This window comes from Telopea speciosissima, chromosome 6 (assembly GCF_018873765.1).
Source record: "Telopea speciosissima isolate NSW1024214 ecotype Mountain lineage chromosome 6, Tspe_v1, whole genome shotgun sequence".
Taxonomy (NCBI): domain Eukaryota; kingdom Viridiplantae; phylum Streptophyta; class Magnoliopsida; order Proteales; family Proteaceae; genus Telopea; species Telopea speciosissima.
The window spans coordinates 41,154,424-41,175,737 of NC_057921.1; the positions used below are offsets into that span (position 1 = coordinate 41,154,424).

A 21,314-nucleotide genomic window follows, 5' to 3' on the forward strand; every position below is an offset into this window, starting at 1 on the left:
GGTGGAATTGTAAGGACAGACTGGATAAGTCTATTAGGGAGAATGGGGAGAAGGAGTGCATCATGGTAGAGATACCCGTCCGAATTCAACTACAGGACATGAAGCACATGTTCAGGGCGATTTTGGTAGTGTTTCTGGTGCGGTTTCAAGTGGGGCTCTTGTGCAAAAGGGTAAGCAGGTTCAATCTGGTTTGGTTAGGGAGGTGGAGGGTGCAGTGGTTCATGTTTCTCCTGTTGGGCAGCAGCTTTTGGTCTTTGGGGCACCGGCGGTGGGTGAGGCCACTAATGTTGTGGTGGAGGTGAATAGGATGGCTTTGATTGATAAGGCTTCTGGAGGATGTGGGAGCTCTGATGATGTGGTACGGGGGGCTATTGAGGGGGTTTGTCCCTCGCATATTTCTGGTTTAGTGAAGGTGTCTTCAAGTGTGGGTAGGGAGATTTGGGTGGAACTTCCGAGAGCATCTTCTTTAGCGCATGGTGGATCTGGTTGTTCGCAGAGTGGAAGCAGTGACTCTGAGAGAATGGTTGATGCCATGACTCCTATCACTGTTCAAGGAGGGACTGCGGTGTTGAATTTTTTGGAGGTTAGTTTGGTTGATTAGGCTGTGATGGAAGGTAATGGTTTTACTTGTGTTTGTCACCAGAAGAGCAAAAAGAAGGCATAGGCGGATTAGCTGTGAGGGAACTGACATGGCGGGGGATCGCCACGTGTCCTCCTTCTTCATCCCTCTTTTGGGGGGAAAGGGAGAGAGGTGAAAAAATGTAGGAGCCGCTACCTAGAGGAGGGTCTAGGACCCAAAATTGTAATGTAATGATTCTCATGAAATGCCCTTTGGGGACTGATCGGTCCGTTGGTCTAGGTACGGGTCAAGTTATGGTCCGGAGAAGGTATTAGGCACCCTAGTTTGTCCGGACTTGCCAGTCTTTTTATTGCTAGGCAGAGTAGGGATGTAACATGCTTTTGGGGTGGTAATGTAAAGTACAAAAGTAACAAAAATAAAGACTAAAGTACAAGTGAAGATGATGTGACATATCTAGAGGTTTGGCTACATGGCAAGAGTTAGTATATAGGAAAGTAAAATAAACTCTACAAAATCTGTGATACATAGAGGATAATATGGTCAAGGTAAAACCGTGCATGTAAGCAGTGGGCAGATATGAAAGAAACCACAGCATATACAATAGAGAGACTAGGGCCTAGATTATACGCCTGTTATGAAGAACAACCTAAGCATGAGACCATAGTGAGATTCGAAATGTGCAGCATCACAACAAAAAATACGCAGAACTGAACTAGTGGTGCATGAGGAGATATGAGAACTAGTAAAACATATAATAAGTACATGCAAGATTCATGATATGAATAAAGCATAGGGAGTCATAGATTATAGGGGATGGGGATCATGAATGTATGCGTGCACATGCAAGAAAATACAACAAAAGAGGGAACATGTAAGTAGAGTCGCAAGTAGGTGCAACTTTCATAACTGAACCATCAATCTTCTTCTCTGCTTCCTCCAAGTTCCCTATCAAATCATTGGTCACATTGTCCGTAACTGAATTAGTACTCTTCTCATCCACCAATTCCCCTGCCGAAGAAACATCAAACACAATTCCATAATTGAACCACAGCTCTTCTTCCATCTTCCCTGATTCAATGACAACTGATGCAGAAGGAAGAGAATCCTTACCCTTCCTATCGGCCTCCCTCTGTTCTTCATCCTCGACAAATTGGCTTTAAAACCAAAAAATAGATTACTTAGCAAGTTATGTTTGAGATAGAAATAGTTTCTACTGAAAGAAGAAGTCTACATATGATGATAAACATGTACACTACCTCATATTAGCAGAGAAATTGAGTATTGTAGGTTACTGTACTTCCCACATAAGCTTTTTGCATCTACGTTTACATGCTTATAGCGGACTTCAATTGTGGGAATTGAACATCAATTCCAACTTGGAGTAACAAAAGAAAAATAAAAATAGATACGCGTAAGATACGAGCCTGGATTAAGCATCCAGGGCAGAGAAATATAATATTTTCATTGTTTTTTGAAGGAGAAATTTCTTAACAATCAACACGGTCCTTGAGCTTCAACAAGGGATTATCATTGTCCTCTGCAACTTTAACTAGCCTTTCTAACAAAATCTTCCTCTATGATAAATTGAGATTCTGAATATTAATTTGTTATGTACGTAGTCCCACATCAGTCCCGTAAGGGCTTAGGTGTGGGCATGTATAATATTGGGTTCCCTCCCCCTTATAGACCAGTTTATGAGGGTGAGTTCTTCCAATCCTAACATTGGTGCTTTCATTGACCATCCTTTACGGTTGAATACTTGGGAGGGGTGACCTGGTGCCAGAGTGGAGCTTCCTAGAAAGGGCTACCTGAACAAGTTGGTAGTTTCACTACTCCCCATGGAAAACATTTCTTCATGGTGAGGGTCACGGGTGGAGTGGGATTAAAAAGGGTAAAATTGGAAATATATTTAAAAACATAAAATCCAAGAAATCATTTTGGGAGTGATTTTTCTAGATGTCTCATGGACAACGTAATCTATGGGGAAACAAGCACCTAGCTAACCTTGCCACATGGTGAATCACAATCTATACAATCTAATGGTGCTAAAATTTTGTGAGCGGTGCTCCCAAGGTCTTTAGCTCACTTGTCAAATTTCCGCTCAAGTATCAAGTAAAGCATTGAAAAATCCATGGCTTTCACAATTGAGAGGTTGTATGCCAATACATGGGTGGGAATAGGGCTGCATTAAGGTTGGGTTGAGTTAGCTTTTTTAAAACTTCAGTCCTGATGCAGCCCTAAGCCGATGCAGTCCAATTGCATCCAAACTCAACAACTAAACCTTTATGGAGTTCTACTCGCATCAAGCCCACTTGGCCCATAATGCAAAGCAAGCCCATGAGTAACATTTTTTAGTCTTTATTATATTATATAATGTAAATGTTTAATCTCAGCCATTAAATCCCAATTGAAATCGACGGCTGAGATATCGTAAGAGATTTTAGGATTTGATATGTGGAAAGCTTCATAGTGGAAGATGATATGGTATCCTTGGTGATTGTTTGAACTTCTTTAGTGCAAAATGACTAGGCAGCCTTGGTTTCCCTTCCCTCTTGATCTCCTCCATGAAGCACTCTCTCCAAGGTTCATTCTCCCATGCACTCTCTTGGACTCCTACGGAGTTTTTCTTGTGACTTGTCCTCTTTCACCTAGTAGATAGTATCAATGTGTGGAGAATTGTATCAAGACCTTAAATATGTCAACCACCTCCTATTTTTTTATTTTTCTATATTCTTTATTTCTCATAGAATTTTATAATTGGTCCATATATATAATGAGGTAACCTATGTTAGTGAGATTAGTAGTGGTTGTTATTAGTGGTTGTAACTACTAAAGCCACAAAGAGACCCCTATAAATTGGTGCCAACTTCTCTATATAAGCATGCAATTTTTGATTGTTAATGAAATTCCAAGTTGTCTCTTAGCATCTTATGAGAACCTTGAAATGTTCTAAAGAAACCCTTAAGAGTTTTCCCTTCCTAAAAGAGTAGGGTCTTCCTTTTTTTGCAGCCTAGAAGAGCTAGCACCTTCAATCTTGTAGAATTAAAGATTTCTCCTTCAAAGATCACCTTGAAGAATAGGTCTCGTGAAGCCATTTTCAAACCCTTCCCAAATTCAGCCTTGTAGAGGAATAGTCCATTGATGGTCCATTTTGGCCCTTTTCTGTGTGGAATTTGAGAAAATACTATTTCACAAAAGTTGTAACCTCATCTCTTAACTTCAAAACCAAATTTGAATCACCTCAAACCGAGTTAAATAATTGAAGTTATAACTATTTTACTATAATAGTGTGAATCTGCCCAGAATTAAGATTTCGCTTTTGTAGTTATCGTTCTCTCCCGATCCATGTTTGTGCAACCTAATCAGAGGCTGCATCAAGTCCAATCTGAGTCCCCTTAATTGGACCTAGGCCCGACCCGACTTAGGACCCGAAAAATCCAAACCTAATCCACCCTTAGGGCTAGAAGGAGTTGACATTGATTGGCCTTCACCATGGGGAGGGGGAAGATAGATACAAAGGTTGGGCCTAGGGGTGTCAATACTAAGCCCGCATCGGTAGGACCGACTTGTCCCTACCAGTGAAAGCTCGAAACTAGCTCGACACGTCAGCTAAATGTCTCGGGCTAAGAGGCCTGACACATTAGCTAACATATCGGTCACGGTGCAAAGGAATGGACCAACAGGCACCCGACCGAGCCCAACATGTTTAAGCCCGTTTATGGACAGTTTGTTTTACCCTCACCCAACCCATAAATTTCTCATATATACTCTTTCTTAATCTCCTTGATGAATTTATCATCTTACATATTACGTAAGCTATAAATAAACGACTATAGGCTAGATAAAAACACAGAATTGATAATTGTATATATTGCGCGATGAAGTTGATGTGCTAAAAATAAACGGAACACATAATCAAGGTCATTTATATTATTTGAAATACCATCGTATAGATGTTCATTGAGATTGAGGGCCATAGAGCTCAAACTAAATTTGAGATTTACTTATGGATGTCCATTATTCTCAATGAGGAACATTCTCTCAAGTAAGTTCTTGTTTCATCACAAAGAATTGAATATATTTGTTCCTCAACTATTAAAAACACACACACTGAAAAGATGCTCTAGTTTAAAAATTATATTTTTCGGGGGGCTCTTAAGGGCCCTCCACCTTTTCTTTTTGGGAAGATCTTATTGTGACCAAAACTAAGAAATTGCAACCCCTTTTTTTTTTTTTTTGCCCTTTTATGATTACATATATATATTTTTTCATTTTACAATTTTGCTTGCATTAAATAATTTTCAATATTTTGAAATTTATTTTTTACCCTTGCAATAAATAATTTTTAGAAATAAAGCAAGAGGTAATTAAAAGAAGGTTACAATTTCTTAATTCACCACTTTAGTGACAACAAGTTGCACTATTTTTCGGGGGACTTTCTTTTTTACACCCCATCAAGGTGTCAAATAATTTTTAACTACCTTACATTTTTGCCCTTTTGGTATCATACAATTATTTTTTTAATAAGGGTAATAGTACCATTTCACATGTGTACTAAAAAAATGTTTATGACAACGACATCTTTTGATAATGACATAATGATATATCACTTTTAAATTATTTTTGAAAACCCTTTAATACCCCTATCTTAAACAAACCTTTTGAGAATAGGGTAAATTACACGTCACCCCCTGATTTTTGAAAATACTCATCCGTCCCCCTCTACAATAACGATGTTAGTCTGTTGTTAGTTACTAGTGTGAAAGGACTATTTTACCCTTGTACTAAAATATTAGAATTAAATTCACAATACTATCCTTCAAAATCTATGGCTATCAAGGGTAGTTTAGGGATTTAAATTTATTTAACTAGTTGACATCATCACTTAACAGCATAAAACTAACATTAGGGACTAATTTGTCATATTGGGGTCTAATATAGGGGGTGATTTGAGTATTTTCAAAAGCCAGGTTATGGAAGTTCTCCCTCCTGGTTTCGCTGCACTAGCAAAGATTACAAGTATTAATGCCCACATCAATCTATCTATCTTTTTTTTTTTTGGGAGAATGTTCTCTGTGCCTGAATGCGGCCGCAGCGCAGGCCGCGCTCAGGCACATGGGTCTACCACTCAAGGGGCAGGGTGGTCATTGTGCCCACCCCCATGTGCCTGGGCGCAGCCTGTGCTGTGGCACAGAGAACAGCACCCCTTTTTATTTTGGGTAAAGTACACGTACCCCCTGTAATGCACCCAATATTCCTCGTACCCCCCTAGGCTTCTCATAAGTCCACGTACCACCCCTCAATATTCCACGTACCACCCCTGTTTTACCCCCTAATGCCATTTAAGTCCACACCAAATGTTAAATGCTAAAAAATGACCAAACTACCCTTTCTTCTATCTTCTCTAAAATTTGAAAAGACCTAATTGCCCTGACCTATTTGCTAAAATTTGAAAATATCAAAATGCCCTCATCTTCCCCAAATCATTATCTTCTTTTACATACCCAATACCACCACCACCACCACCACCACCACCCACCATTAACACCATCACCACCGTGAAGCCCCACCTCCAGCACCACCGCCACCCACCACCATTAATACCACCAACCGTCTTCTTCCCCAGATCGTTTCTCCAAAAAATGAAACCCTAAACCTATTAATATTATGTGGAGACAGAGGAAGCCTTTTGATCGAATGGTGACTTAGAAATCTGGGCCTGAAACCATGGCAGAACCCCAAACCGCAACTTGGAATGGATTTATTAGAAATCGATACCACTCCATGATCCTGCAAGGAAATCCAGTAACTGGAACTTGAACGACCATCGATAACAGAGCAGATCGAAATCCTAACTAAAAAGAGATGACTGGAAAAGGAAATGAGAGAGAGAAACGATGACAAGATAAAGGTGATAGGACAAAAACGCTTAGTGGAACATCAGAGTTGTTGGATAGTCTCACTTGAGAAATAAAGGTGATAGGACAAAAACGCTTGTTGCTTGATTGCCTAATTCTGTGGGATGTAATTTTCCCGACACAAATCTGATTTTAAAAAACCATTTGATTGAAAAAAGCGAATTACATTCCTAAGATTTACAAAATCTAGAGAGATTCAACCTAAAAAGTGAGATCTTTGAAATCCAAATCGATACAAAACTTTTAGGGTATAAAATGTCGTGAATCTTCATATAATCAAAACCCTATCTCAAGAGATCTTCGAGGCTTCTTCATCTTCGCGAGAATGGCAAAGAACTGCTCCCTGCAGCCAATTACCTCCTTCGTCTCTCTTTGTTTTGCCGTCTCTCTATCTCTCTGCTTCCTATCTCTTTCTATTTCTCTGCTCTCCCCACACTCTCTTAAATGGAGCGGGTTTGGAAACCCTAAAATGGGTTTAGGGTTTTATTTTTTGGAGAAATGATCTGGGGAAGAAGATGGTTGGTGGTATTAATGGTGGTGGATGGCGGTGGTGCTGGAGGTGGGGCTTCACGGTGGTGATGGTGTTAATGGTGGGTGGTGGTGGTGGTGGTGGTGGTGTAAAAGAAGATAATGATTTGGGGAAGATGAGGGTATTTTGGTATTTTCAAATTTTAGCAAATAGGTCAGCGCAATTAAGTCTTTTCAAAATTTAGAGAGGATAGAAGAAAGGGTAGTTTGATCATTTTTTAGCATTTAACACTTGGTGTGGACTTAAATGGCATTAGGGGGTAAAGCAGAGGTGGTACGTGGAATATTGAGGGGTGGTACGTGGACTTATGGAAGCTTAGTGGCACGAGGAATATCGTGCATTATGTAGGGGTACGTACTTTACCCTTTTTTTTTTGGTAAGATAATATTTTTTTGAGTAAACATCTAGTAGACCCTCTGAGGTTTGTTCACCTATCTTGTAGTTCCCCATTTATTAAAATTTTACTTACTGACCCATATGACGGACGGAATACTCATTCCGTTATAGTCAACAGGTCAATTGATGATGTCAGCAGGCCATAAAAGAATAAATGTCAAAAATACCCTCATCTTCTCCTTAATCGATCATCTTTCCTCTTTCTTGTTCTTCCTCTTCTTCATCCTCTACTAGGTTTGAAATCAAACGACCTTCTGTACCTGTGTATCTGCAATGATACAGTGTAAGTCGATCTCTGATTTTCTTCACCAAGCTCTTAAATTGCATGGACATTCTCGATTTTCCTTATATCTCTCTCTTCTCCAAACCCCATTGTCTAATCCTTCTCTATACTTGCTCCAATAGTTGCAGAAAAACCCAGAGTACGCTCACACCAAAGTCTGCGGCAGCAGCAGCACACAGTTGAAAAGAAGAAAAAAAGAATCCTTTTATAAGAGTGTGAAAGCAAAAATGGTTAAAAAACAAACTAATCTTTCTTCTTAAGCGGGGGAGGGAGAGAATCCTAAGTGCTGATGAAGCTGGTTTCTCTTTATGTTTTGGTACATAAAAAATTGAATATTTAACTAAATTAGAAGCAGAATTTGTGTTGGGTGTGCATTGGCTATGACAAGGACGATGGCAATAAGAGGTATATCAGGGAGAAAATTGCAGAAGGGAGAAATGCATCGGCTATGACAAGGACGACAGGGGCAGAGAAGTTGATAAGAGAAATCAACATAGTTACCAAGACGAAGAGGGTTTTCAACCCTCTCCAAAGCCTTCTCGATTTCATCTTTACTCGAACCCATCTCTGCTATCAATCTGCTTCCTTTCTCTCTTTATCATCCTTTAACACAGAAATTGCAGAGTTGTTGGACGGATGGGAGTGATGGAGACACAGATGACACACGAGTTGGCCGACCAAATGGAGGCTTCGATTTGCTCTCTTTTCAAATCAACGGTAATTACAACTCAAATGGAATTTCGATCAAAAAGGGCATGAAGGATTTGGGGGTTCTGGGGATTTAGGGTTCCAAATCAGAAACTTGAGACTAGGTGTGAAGCTGGGTTGATTCCACAGGAAGAATGAAATTGAGAAGAGAAGGCATGAAGAATTTGGGGGGGGGGGGGGGGGTTTGGAGATTTAGGATTCCAAACCAGAAACCTGATAAGGGGCGTGAAGATGCGTGAGTGAAGATAGCGATGATCGAAAAATTTTCTGCAACCCTCCCTCGTCAAACATCTCTCAAACTCATTTTTTCCTCCAATGGATTCTAATTAATATAAAAGGGTATTATGGTAAACTCTTATCGGTAATAGGGTATTTTGGTCTTTTACAAATTTATGGCATGCTGATATCATCACGTAATAGGTTCATCCTAACGGAATTGGTATTCCGTCAATCTCAAGGGTCTGTAAGTAAAAGGGGCTACAAGATAGGTGAACAACATCAGGGGATGTACTAAATGTTTATTCTATTTTTTTTTTTTTTTTTTTTTGGAGAAAATATCTATCCTATAGAAAATTAGAAGTAGTACTTCACATTTTTTGTCTAATTTTTTTAATTGACAAAAATACCCTGACCCACTTCAAAACTGTCTCGCCCGGGAACCGTCACGCTTCTAAGAGGATCGATCCTGGCCACTCTTCAAGGTTTACACATATACGAACCTTCGCCTCCCCTCTCAACTACTGTAGCGGTTGCGAACTTTGTGCCCTCTTCTCCTTGCTCCTTGCTCCTTGCGCTACCTCCGCCCTCCTTTTTCGGACTCTTTTGTCTGTCATTCTTGTTGAATGTAGAGGGTTTTGCTGTGATGGTTTGGAAATTGCATTCTCTCTCTGGCCTCTGCAAGCCCATTACATTTTGTGTTTCCTCTCCGCCCTTTAACCGCCATTGCTGTCTTAGAGGTAAATCTTTCTCGCAGTGTCTTATCTGATAGGTTGCATGTATCGTTTTCTGTTCTTTTTCCCCCACATTCTCTCTCTGCTTATCGATTTCTTTCTCTCTTACAGATTGTGTCTAACACATTGGATATGAAGTAAGATAATTTGGAACGACTGAAGAAGATTGGGTTAACTTCTTAATTGGTTTGTATTGATTTTCTTTTTCATGTAAAATTTCCTGTATGATTGAAATGGGTTGTTTCCCTAGGCTTTATTAACTAATTGTATTTTTGGTGGTTTAACTTGGGAGCATTATGGCGATTTTTTTTTATTGAATCTTGCCTCTAAGAACTAAAATTGATATCGTTGTATGGATGATTTCATGAGTGCTTTTGTGTTGAATTTTGGAACCAAGTAGTTTAGTTTGCTTGCTTTCCCTTGAAGTGGAACTTCTTGTATTCATTGTCTATCAAATGTGTTTTAAACAATAGTTAATCAAATAGCATATGCATCTGTGAATGATATCCTTTTTGGATGTACTCTCTGTTTGGGGGTTCATAAATTAAAATCTTGATATCAAGAATAAGAGGTGAAGATCATTGTAAGATGAAGTCCTAATTACTAATTTGGCAAACTAAGAAATGAGAATTTAAGATTATTAGGCAATAAAAGTGATGCATATATTAGAGTCATACAAACTGTGAAAGAATTTGAATACCTTTAATCATAAGGGTGTAATTAGATCCATTTCTGGTCATGGGCTTCCTCAAAGACAATCTAAAGTCTTGGGTAAAACTAATGAGTTACATTATGCTCATGTATAGGTTTCTATTGTCATCTTAGATTGGGAAGGTACTTACAAAATCACTCTCACACCTTCCTCCTTCAAACTGCACATACTCTGTCAAAGATGGAATTCTTGCCTACATTGAAGTGGTTGGTGGCTATCAATGGTAGTAGACAAAGAAAATGGTTAATCAGCTGGGTATTGGAGAAGTTTATTCCCAGGGAGAATTTTACTCAAGCAGTTGCACGTTCATCCAAAATTACTACAATCCTTACTCCCTACAATTAATATCCTTCATATAGTTCTTATACAACATTTAAAAGAGAAAGAGAGATCAAATTTTATTCACAAACAATATCTAAAATTGTAGACTCCGTTTGAGTAAATGTTCAACTGGAAGATTAAGGAGGGGAAGATTTACAGATAGAGAGGGGGAAAAATATGAAAAGAAAAGCAAAATAACTTGATTTATGAAAGCTCTCACACACAAAGATGTTGCGTGTAAAACTTTCCTTGATTGTTTAATGGAAAGAACATTTTCCATCTGTTAAAGGGTTGTGTCTGTTTGTGTGCTTGTGTAGCCCATCATAAAAGTTAATAAGAAGCTGCCCAGGTTCCTGTTTAGTATAATATATTTTTTATTGAAGGCAAATCGTGCCATTTCACATGCATATTTGGAAAATGTGTAATAATGCCATAATGATAAGTCACTTTCAAATTTTTTTGAAAACCCTTCTTTACTAGACTATAGGGTATTGAAGGAATAAGGTTTGTACAGGTGCCACATAATTGACTGAAAGCGTTGTTAGCTGAAAAACAGAGGCTCTGGCCAAAACTTGGAATGAATACCTCACTTTTGCTTCTTCTTCTATTTATTGATTATGGAAAGTTTTCTTTGTCGACCCATTGACAAAATTAGTGGGTGGACACATTTGTTCTACCACATGAAAGTAATATGGCAATTTTGACTATGAATATCTATTAAATGGTTTAAATTAGCCCATTTGTTCTACCACATGAAAGTAATATGGCAATTTTGACTATGAATATCTATTAAATGGTTTAAATTAGCCACACATTTAATTTTAACTTTAAAACAATCATTTACACACCCCTTTCTCTACCAACATGAAGTTTCTTGTACTAGAGGGAGATCTAAAATGAACCATGACTTGGTTTCGTAACTACTTTGCATTCTCTTCTAAAGTTAGGCAATCACATCTAAGTGAGAATAAATATAACATTAATAATGAAGCACATCAAACAACACAAGTCTTGGTTCTCTGAATTGTTAAATGATAATATGAATTTCATGAAAGTTCTCAAAGAACGAGACAATTAAATTCAAGACTTATCTCTGGTGGTAATTTGTCAATGGGAACCTCTCTCTCTCTCTCTCTCAAGTACGAGAAGATGTAGAATCTCAGATGAATACAAAAAGGAAGTGGAAAGGAAAACATTTGACCTGCTTCTTCCCTACAAGAAAAATGTGTGCTGAAAGAAAGGTTGAAATCTCCCTCTCTCTCTACCTGAACTTGATTGAAAGAATGCTACAAAAGAAATGACTTACATCTGTGCTCTCAGCTATGGGGTTTGAACCAACTCATAATTTGAAACAAGAAATCCATTTTCTTGGAACATCAAAACTACTGTCAATCTTTGTTTGATCTTACAAATTTATCTCATTGCCTCTGTTCCTCTGTTATTATTGTAAGACCAACAAGACCTTTTGATATTTCCACTCAAAGACATGTATTTTAGATTCATAGTGGTCACAAAGAAAGCATTATTGGGGCTGATCATCTTCTACGAAGTTATTTTGGTTTTTTGTTTCTTGGTGTTGAGGGTAAAGGTAATAGCAAGGTCTGATTTGTACCCTTCATTTTTTCCGTGTAGAGTTTGTTACTCTGTTTGTGGTTCAACGAAGAGGGATTTGTTAGAGGTAATGTTGGATATCCCTTACTTCTATGTCTCTCTCTTTCTTTACTTTTCTCTTTTTTTTTTTCGTTTAGGGTTTTCGTTTTCAAAGCTTTGATTTCATGAGTCAGTTTCATCCTCCCAATGCGGGGAGGATAAGTTCGACATCATGGATGCCATCTGATCCTAACGGTAAACACTTTCTTGTGTAAGGACTTGATTCCTCCTTTCAGGTTTCAAGCTACTTACTGAAATGCCTTCGCCCTTCTAGAATCCCTTGGCCGCTCTTATAGATCCCAACATATAAATCAAATTATTAATTCAATCTGAATCCCTTGGCAATCTTACCCCTTTTTATTCAGATTCAAAACGAATGACCTAATTCTATGCAATAACAACAACAATAGCACAACCTTAATCATATCCCAACTAAATGTGGTCGGCCACATCGATCCTTGCTCTCCAATCAAAGTTATTTTGTTATTTTTTTTTCCACTTAGGCTTTGTTACTTTGTTTGTGGTTTGACGAAAGGGGTCGGTCACATGGATCCTTTCTCTCCAATCAGTTCTATTCGAAGTCATACCTGATACTAGGCCTAGGCTATTCATGTAAGCCTCACCATTAAGGCCTGCCCCTGGCTCTTTAGTACCTTCAATCTGAATCAAATCAATCCTCCGTAGTGTAGCATCCCAAGGCCTTCGTTGAAGATGGTCGTGATACCTCAAACGATTCTCACATAGCTTGTCATGAATCGGAGCCACTCCCAACCTAATTCTTTGAGGTTTGTCAATAAGGCTGCAAATGGTGATATAACTGCTCTTCATATGGCTGCCCTGAATGGATATTCTGATTGTGTACAGCTCCTACTTGGACGTTAATGTGAATGTCACTCTTGTGGTATTTCATCATGAAACATTGATGGATTTAATAGGTATATTTTTGTTTCTGATTGAATTTCTCCTTATTTGGTTGATCTTGTTTTCTATTATTTTATTGCATTGAATTCTTTGTAGGAGCTGGAAACACTCCATTGCATTATGCTGTATGTGGAGGAAACCTAAAATGCAATCAGTTGAAAATTTGCCTTTTATGTGGGGTTTGTGAAAAGGAAACATAAAATGTTTTGAGACATTGTTGTGACATCTATGGATCCCTCCTTTTTCCGTTTTAGTTTCTGTTATGTGATCTATTGACCCAACTTTGGTATGGCATTTCAAGCAAGAAGTGTTGAACCCAAGGCTTTTTCTGGAATCTTCCCCACATCATAGATGCTTTCTATGTCCTTAGTAATGTTTATTACTCTCATTGATGTTGTAAGTCAATGTCCTGTCCTGCTTCATTAGTTGCTCAGTACTCTGCATTTGCCTTTAGGTTGGCTATTATGAGCTGTGAAATAAGGAAGAAAAGTACTAAAATTTAAGTCATAACTTCGATGACCGGCAAAAAACCCAAATTGACTATTTTTGTTACCTCAGCTGAATTCTCCATACAGAGGGAGGTTGATTAAATGGAGATGTGCCCCCACACAGTGCAATTTTTATCCTCTCAATTACACTGCCCGTATTGGACGCCAAGTACATCTAATAGAGGGAGGTGGACCCTGCGTGGACCCCACCTCGGGTAGTGTGTTCGGGCAGGGGGTAGGATAGTCATTTCTGCCTCCTCTATTAGATGTACTTGACGTCAAGTACGGGCAGTATAATTGAGAGGATAAAGATCCCCCGCAGTGCCATGTGACCTATATGTCTTGGCTTTACAAAAAGTAGAAGCATTTAAAAATTTCTATATAACCACTGCACCATTAACCACACAACAGCCTCTGTTCAGTGTTCACCCTCATTTTTTATTCGAAGATGAAGGGAACCAAATCAACCAATATCTAAACCATGGATCTGTGCAATTTGGCTAATGGAATGGGGTATTGAAAAAAATTGTTTCCATTAGATTTCCCAAAATTTTAGTGGATGCATAGCATGACAAGGTGTTTCTTTGTATACGATGGAAGATTTGTGGGTTGTTGATCATTACTCATATTTATACGATGGAAGTTCTTTAAGGTCATGTATAATTATCATTCAGTACTACTTGCAGTCATTTGATTGGATCATTGGTTACTTTAAGAGAGAAATATTTTTGGCAGCAGGGTAGTTGTCTTTAGCAGCTCTTAACCAAACTCCCAAAGTTTGGTTTCTCCTTCCTCTTATCTCGGTATCTTCCTCACAGACCACTGTCTCTTAATATCTTGCAAGTCGTATGAAGTTGGGGTTACCTGTCAAAAAGAGTTCCATCAGAGAATGACATTTCTGCAAAATCTAATACACCTTACGGACAAGTTGGGGGATTTGCCTTCTTGACAAGTTGCTTTCTGCTTTTTCAAATTTGTCAGGTTTATCATATAATGAAGAAGTTGGGGGATTTGCCTTCTTGACAAGTTGCTTTCTGCTTTTTCAAATTTGTCAGGTTTATCATATAATGAAGATTGAGGTGCTATCTTGGATGATCCCATTTTGTTATTTTTCCATCAAGGACAACCAGGTCGTGGATACAAGGTAGACATTGTCCCAATGCAGAAATTCTCTGAAGAATTCATAGAAATGATGAAGGAAACGACCCTCTAAAAATTTGTAAAATTTGCCTCACATGTTATCTTTTATTTTTTTGCTTTTTCATATCTTGTAAAAGTTTTTCCCCCTTCTGTTTCGAAAGTAGTAAGGATGCCTAATCCATATGTTGTGTGCTCAAAATAATTCATTTCAAGCTACATCTCTTCTTCTTATCGTCTCTGTTGTGTTAGTTTAAGTTTTTTCTTATTATAGAATCCTTATTTTGGACACGGGTCATAGATGTTTATGTGGGTTACAAGTAAGATTTAAAAAATCTTTAAATTGGCTAGAGAATCAGTCGAGATAAATTTCGATTTTTTTTGTTGTTAATTAGAATATTCATGTCAAGATTCTCTCGATTATTGTCATTTCAGGCCGATTTTGGGGTTATTTGGGCCATACTATCTGAATTGGAAAGAGCCCCATTCGATCGAAATCGGTACAAACCGATTCAATTTCTTGCATTCTAAAATGGAATATTCAAATCAAGATTCCCTCGATTTTTGTCATTCAAACCGATTCTAGGGTTATTTATATCGATTCTGATCCGATCTGAATCGGATATCGGCATAAACAGATTGCAATTTCTTGCATTCTGAATCCAAATATTCACATCAAGATTCCCCTGATTTTCTACCTTTTAAGGCTGATTCCATGGTTATTCCGACCAATTTCGATCCAAGCTGAATTGAACATAGTCATGGACCTATACAATTATTGGTAAACTTTTAAGTTCACAGTTTCCTAAATGCTCATCCAAGTGCACAAAAATCTCTCCCTCTCTCAAGTAAGGTTCAAATTTTTTTGACAATTCGGCAAAAAAGACTTAGAAGTTTTTTTAACAATTCGACCTTGTTTGTTTGATATGGAAGAAGAACCACGGGTAGAAGAATCTCCAACCTACTCTCCCCAACCAATCCATTGAAGACAAGAGGCAAAAAGACAAAAGGACAGATGCCATTTTGTACCCAGTTCAAACTAGCTATTATGAAATGTCTATTAAAGAAGCATAATACTCGTTTTTTTGTCTTCGTAAGTGCATATATGATTTGAACCGGTCTCATTGGAATTGATTTTTCTAAATTTTACATTTTCTTCTAATCATACTGGATTCAAACAATCCTTGGTTATTTTTATATTATTAAAATATTTCCTTAACATTGAAGCTGTCAAATTAATTAAATGAATTTTTCTACCTACGACAAAATATTCCTTTGAAATGTTCAGTGATGTAGGTTTTATATGGAAAAACTTTGAAACTTCCTCAAAATGTCGGATATATATCAGATTTTACACTACTTGTAGTAATGTATGAGGAAAGGTATTTTTTTTTATCATCGATAGACAATCTTCATGGCAATGCTTATTATGACTCAGATTGAGCTAATTGTACTCACCTCTCGTCATTCTTTTATGGGACACTAAACCTTTATTGTATCGAGTCTTACTCTTGAAAGAGTGAAAAACAATCAATTGTTTCATGGTCTTTTGTTGAGAGCCATGAGTATTATTATTTGTGAATTGATTTAATTATGATACCTGCTCAAGGATTTGGGGATACTACATTTCAGAGTCTATATATGTATTAATATTGTGACAATGAGGTAATCGTACATAATATTAGGGCTGCAACAGGGTTGGGTTGGGCTGGGCCTTATAGAATCGTAACCCAACCCTGAGTCCCCTTAGCTGGGCCCAGGCCCGACCCGACCCTGACTCAGGGCCTGAAAAATTCAATCCTGACCCGCCCTCAGGGTCGAGACGGGCTGACCCTGATTGGCCTTGATCATGGGTTTGGGAGAAGGAAATGCATGGGCTGGAATGGGCCGGGGAAAAAATTTATCAATTTTACATAAAATAACATAATAATAAAATGTATTATATTCTACCCAAAAAAATGTATTATATCACTTATTATCTTCATATATAATATATTATATAACAATAGGTGATGTTTACTATAAAAAATAAACAATAGGTGACGTTTAAAATTTATAACATAAATATTATATCAATATATATTTTATAGTATAACTTAAAACAAGGTCGGACCAGGCCGGGCTAGGCTTAGCCCAAGGTCTCAACCCCTAACCCGACCTGACCCTGACTCAGGACCAGAAAATTTCAATCCTGACCCGCCCTCATGGCCAAATATCTCAGCCTAGACCATGTAGGAGCTTAGGGAGGGTTTGGGCCGACAGGGTCAAACTTGCACCCAAATTAAATCCATTCTTCCATGGACGAACAAAAAAAAAATTAGATTGATTGTCATGTGGCTCAACAAATGTTGATTGTTTTTATATTTCAACAAAACAACAAATTCAAATTGTAGATACTTTCATAACTAAAAGCTCTTAGTCAAGAGCAATATTATTTTCTTCTTAACAAGTTGGGCGTACATGATGTTCATGCTCTAACTTGAGAGCAAGTATTGAGATTTATTAGGTTGGGTCATAACCCCTACCAAAGGAGAGAGGGGAGGATAGTGGATATATATAAAATAGTAGTTAAAGACATTGACAGATTAAATAGTACTGAATTGTTGTAAACAATTACCTGGTTTGAGAAAACAAAGGCTGAGATAGATGTTGTTGATAATCACAAACTCGCTATTGTTGATAGCCATGAATCAATCATGAACTAGTAATTGTGGTTGAGTCGCATCAATGAAGACACTGCCCTTAAGGTCTAAAACATCCCCTGTAGAAGTGCAACCGGGGTTCCGTACAGTTTACCTCCAAGATAAATCAACCACCGAACTTTGCTCTTATGCACAAAGACTTCGGTTATAAGAGAGAGCAAGGCTAGGCTCAATAGAGATAGTTTGGAAAATGATTTTAATACAATCAGAAAACCATTGTCTCCACATACAACAAATGTTATAGAAATAATCAACATCCCCTCGCTATATATAGGAGAGGAAGAGACACACCACTTAGGGGTATCTCCAAGAGACATACCCTAAGTCCCTAACATTGAATTTTCCTCCTCTCCATTTCCTGATCGGTTATTTTCTATTATTTCCACCTTGAGAGTGTGACAAGTGGTACTCCCAAATCCAATGGTCCACATTCCCTCAGATTAACTATGAGTTAACTTTGGTTGGTGTAACTAGGGACTAATCAGGGTTGATGACCAAACCCACCCTTAAACCGTGGTTAACCCAAGATCAAACTCAATCGTCCCATCTCTTTCTTTCTCTCCTATTTTCCCTCATTCACTCAACCCTAACGGAGCACTCTTACGATTTCCGCATATTTCAGGCCACGGCCCACCTCATCTTGCCCCTGAAACTTCAGGCGAGGGAACAATTATATCTAGTAAACCATTTATGTGTGGGATTTTCCTTTCGATTGTCGAGGGTTTATGGCAATCTGAATAACACATACGGTTCTGGGAATTTCCGATCCCAGTCAAATTGGATCTGAATCAGCTAGATCTGATTCTATATTCTTATCAATCTCTGTTTTAAAAAACTCAGTTTTTTTAAGGATCCATGATGATTCTGGTTGATTACTGATTTTTAGGGTTATTTCAGCAACATAATCAGAATCCATGGAGACGGGTTGCGAATTCGGCTTGTAGAACACTGTGACAGATAAAGATTTTAGGGCAATCCCTATCTCAAGCTCGTCGCTAGCCCAAGATATGAAAAATTGGGAACTTGTTTTGTGGATTTCTTATTTACTTCTCCCAACTGCGCGGAATTAGGTATGATGTTCAAAATGTATGAGGTGTTTCCACGATCAAATGGCATGGAAAATGAAGCCAAAGATCAGGATAGCCACAATTTGGATCTAGCGCCCAAGCCATTATACCAAGAGGAACATTTTTCTCCCCCAGAATTGGTAATGGGCCCAATTCCTTTCCTTTTGACCAAAAAAAATTAAAAAATTCAGGTAAATATCATCAACTGTTAGAGCTGGTGGGTTTCTAGAATAGATAAGATTAGGGCACGAACAGATACGGAGGAGATGGAAAAGAGATTGCTCAGACAGCCAAGGGTTTGTCTTCAGATTCAGGGCAATGCCCAGATCAGAAACTCTAGTCCACAATAGCTTCATCACCGCATAGATATACAAAAAAAAATACAAATTTGAACACAAAAACAGAGAGGAAAATGCTGATGCTGAGGGATTAATCAGAAGGAAGAAAAACAAATGATTAAAGATCTCAAAAACAAGAGAACCAAAAAAAAAAATCAACCACAAGAGAAAGAAAAACCTGGAAGAATAAAGAAGAGCCGCGGAGGCTGAGAACAGAGAAGATATGGAAGAAGAGGGATCGGTCTTTATTTATAGAGTTTCTGTTCGTCAATAGGATTAGGGTTTTGTGAGTCTTTAGTTAGAGAAGGTGAGGTTGAACCGTTGAAGTTACTTCGGGATATAGCCGTCGCCGGAAAAATGCAGAAATCGTAAGAGTGCTCCGTTGGGGTCGAGTGAATGAGGAAAAATAGGAGAGATAAAGAGTTGGGGCGATTGAGTTTGAACTTGGGTTAACCACAAGGGTGGGTTTGGTTACCAACCTTGGTTAGTCTTTGGGTTACACCAATCAAGGTTAACTCTTAGTTAACTTGAAGGTTTCAAATGTGGATGGTTGGATTTGGAAGTGTCACTTGTTGCACTCTCAAGGTGGAAATAATAGAAAATAACCGATCAAGAAATGGAGAGGAAGAAAATTACCCTAACATCATGTCTGTTTTCCAAAATATTTGATTGTTGATCAATCAAATAAATCGTTCAATAGTCATATTTATTAATTATTTAAGTGTATATTAGTGTCTATTAAGAAATGACATAATTCTATAAATATTTTAAATTTTTAAAATACAAATAAAAAATCCAACATTAATTAATTACTGTGTGATAGAATATATTGGAGACTATGATATCTGGTTTTTTTTTTTTGGAAAAATTTCAAGGACACCCCTTAAAAGTATTCAACATCTCAAAAACTTACCACATTTGGTCAAAATGTCATAGACATCCTAAACGTTAAGCACAATTAGTATCCAAAGGTGAAATATCCATTTTACCCCTTAGTTATTTAAATAAATAGGTAAAACTGTCATTTCATCTTGTTCCCTAAATATCCATTTTACCCCTTAATTATTTAAATAAAAGGACAAAACTGTCATTTCATCTTCTTCCCTTATGGCTGCGGCTCCGGCGACCATCACCTTCTCCGGCCGATGTCATCTCAAAACCTAAGTCGATTCTGGTTGCAGCAATCCTTATGCATGCTGCCTATCTGCTACATTGGTCCTAGTTATTGATACTACGAAAATGAACTAGGATCCCCTTATTGCTATACTACTGTTTCTTATGAAGATTACAAGTTCTTGAAGTCAGACATTAAACATTCCTGAAGATTGTGCTTGCAGTTTCAGATTTCATCATACAGAGTTACAGATCAGAGAGAAAAAAGAAATCAAATGCTGGTTTTTCCTCCTTTTTCTCTTCATCTTTCTTCTCCTCCTTCGTTTCCTCTTCTTTCTCTACCAGTGGTGCAGCTTCAGCTTCCGCTGGAGCTTCCGATTTCTGCTCCGGTGGTGCGGCAGTGTCGAGAGCTTAGAGTGGGACGAGAAGCTTGAGTTTCTAGTTAATGATCTGGACACCATGACCTCTGAAATCCTTGAGCTTAACATCTACAACGATAAGAAGACAGTGAGGTGAAGTAATTTCCTCGGTAAAGTCAAGAACTCCGGTTGTGGTTTTGTGAAATTGGGATCTGAAACGCTAGTTTTTATTTTGGAAAAAGTGGGGGGGTTTCTTGCTTGAAGTGGCTGAGATCTAGTGGTTTTGTCATTTTCTGCAGGTTGATTTGTGTGTTCTGCTTGTTTTGTTGTGGGGGAAACCCTAGGAGCTCCGGTTTGAGCTCAGAATGTGTGGCTTCACCGGCTTGTGGAATTAGAGGCTTGAGTGATTGGAGATTGAAGTGCAAGGGTTTCGGTTGGGCATTAGATTTCTCGCGTTGCAGACCTCAACAATGAGCTTCCGACTGCAATTATCTGCCATTCTTACAAGGCAAAGAACCAAACTTTCTGCTATTAGAATGAATTTCAGACATCTAATGGATGAGGTGGTGGCGGGGTTGCAGGGGAGCAAGAGAAGGAGGGCTGGAGGGGGTGGCGGTGGTGGTGTGGTGCTGGTGGTGGCGGCGGCGGAAGAAATAGCAGAAGGAGAAGAAGGAGAAGAAGAAGGGGAGAAAAAAGGAATAAAAAAAAAATATTGAATAAAAACAAGGGCAAAATTGCTTTTTTCTAAAAACTAACTTCTAATATCATTAGTTCATCGTTAAGGGTATTATAGAAATTTCACTATAATAAAGATAATTTTACCATTTAAAAGAGTGAACAGACACTTAATTGTAGAGACTAATGGAATAGACTAAATTAAAATAAATTCATAAAAATAAAAGACGTCTGTGACATTTTGACCAAGAATGGTAAATTTCTAAGATATTGAATACTTTTAGGGGGTGGCCGTGAAATGTTTTCTTTTTTTTTTCGGTGGTTGCGGTATTGGAACAAAGGCATGTAGTTAGGATCTCCTATCCTCTATTCCTCTGTAATTGTTTTCACCAACATTCTCCGATCCATCCTCCCGTATCAGTGACGATTGACGATGCATGGCATCTAGCCACGTGCGTTCTTTCCAA

At 38.2% G+C, this 21,314-nt stretch overlaps 1 long non-coding RNA gene and 2 other non-coding genes across 3 annotated transcripts; 1 reads left to right on the top strand and 2 right to left on the bottom strand.

The window, feature by feature from the left end:
- The first annotated feature begins 7,010 nt into the window (after positions 1 to 7,010).
- LOC122664999 lies at positions 7,011 to 18,777 on the top strand. The gene is made up of 3 exons (XR_006333411.1): positions 7,011 to 7,020; positions 17,129 to 17,139; positions 18,597 to 18,777. It is a non-coding gene; the product is annotated as an uncharacterized LOC122664999 (long non-coding RNA).
- Positions 18,378 to 18,504, bottom strand: LOC122666437. The gene has a single exon (XR_006333626.1). It is a non-coding gene; the product is annotated as a small nucleolar RNA snoR80 (small nucleolar RNA).
- LOC122666427 lies at positions 18,640 to 18,730 on the bottom strand. The gene has a single exon (XR_006333617.1). It is a non-coding gene; the product is annotated as a small nucleolar RNA Z157/R69/R10 (small nucleolar RNA).
- Positions 18,778 to 21,314: the final 2,537 nt, after the last annotated feature.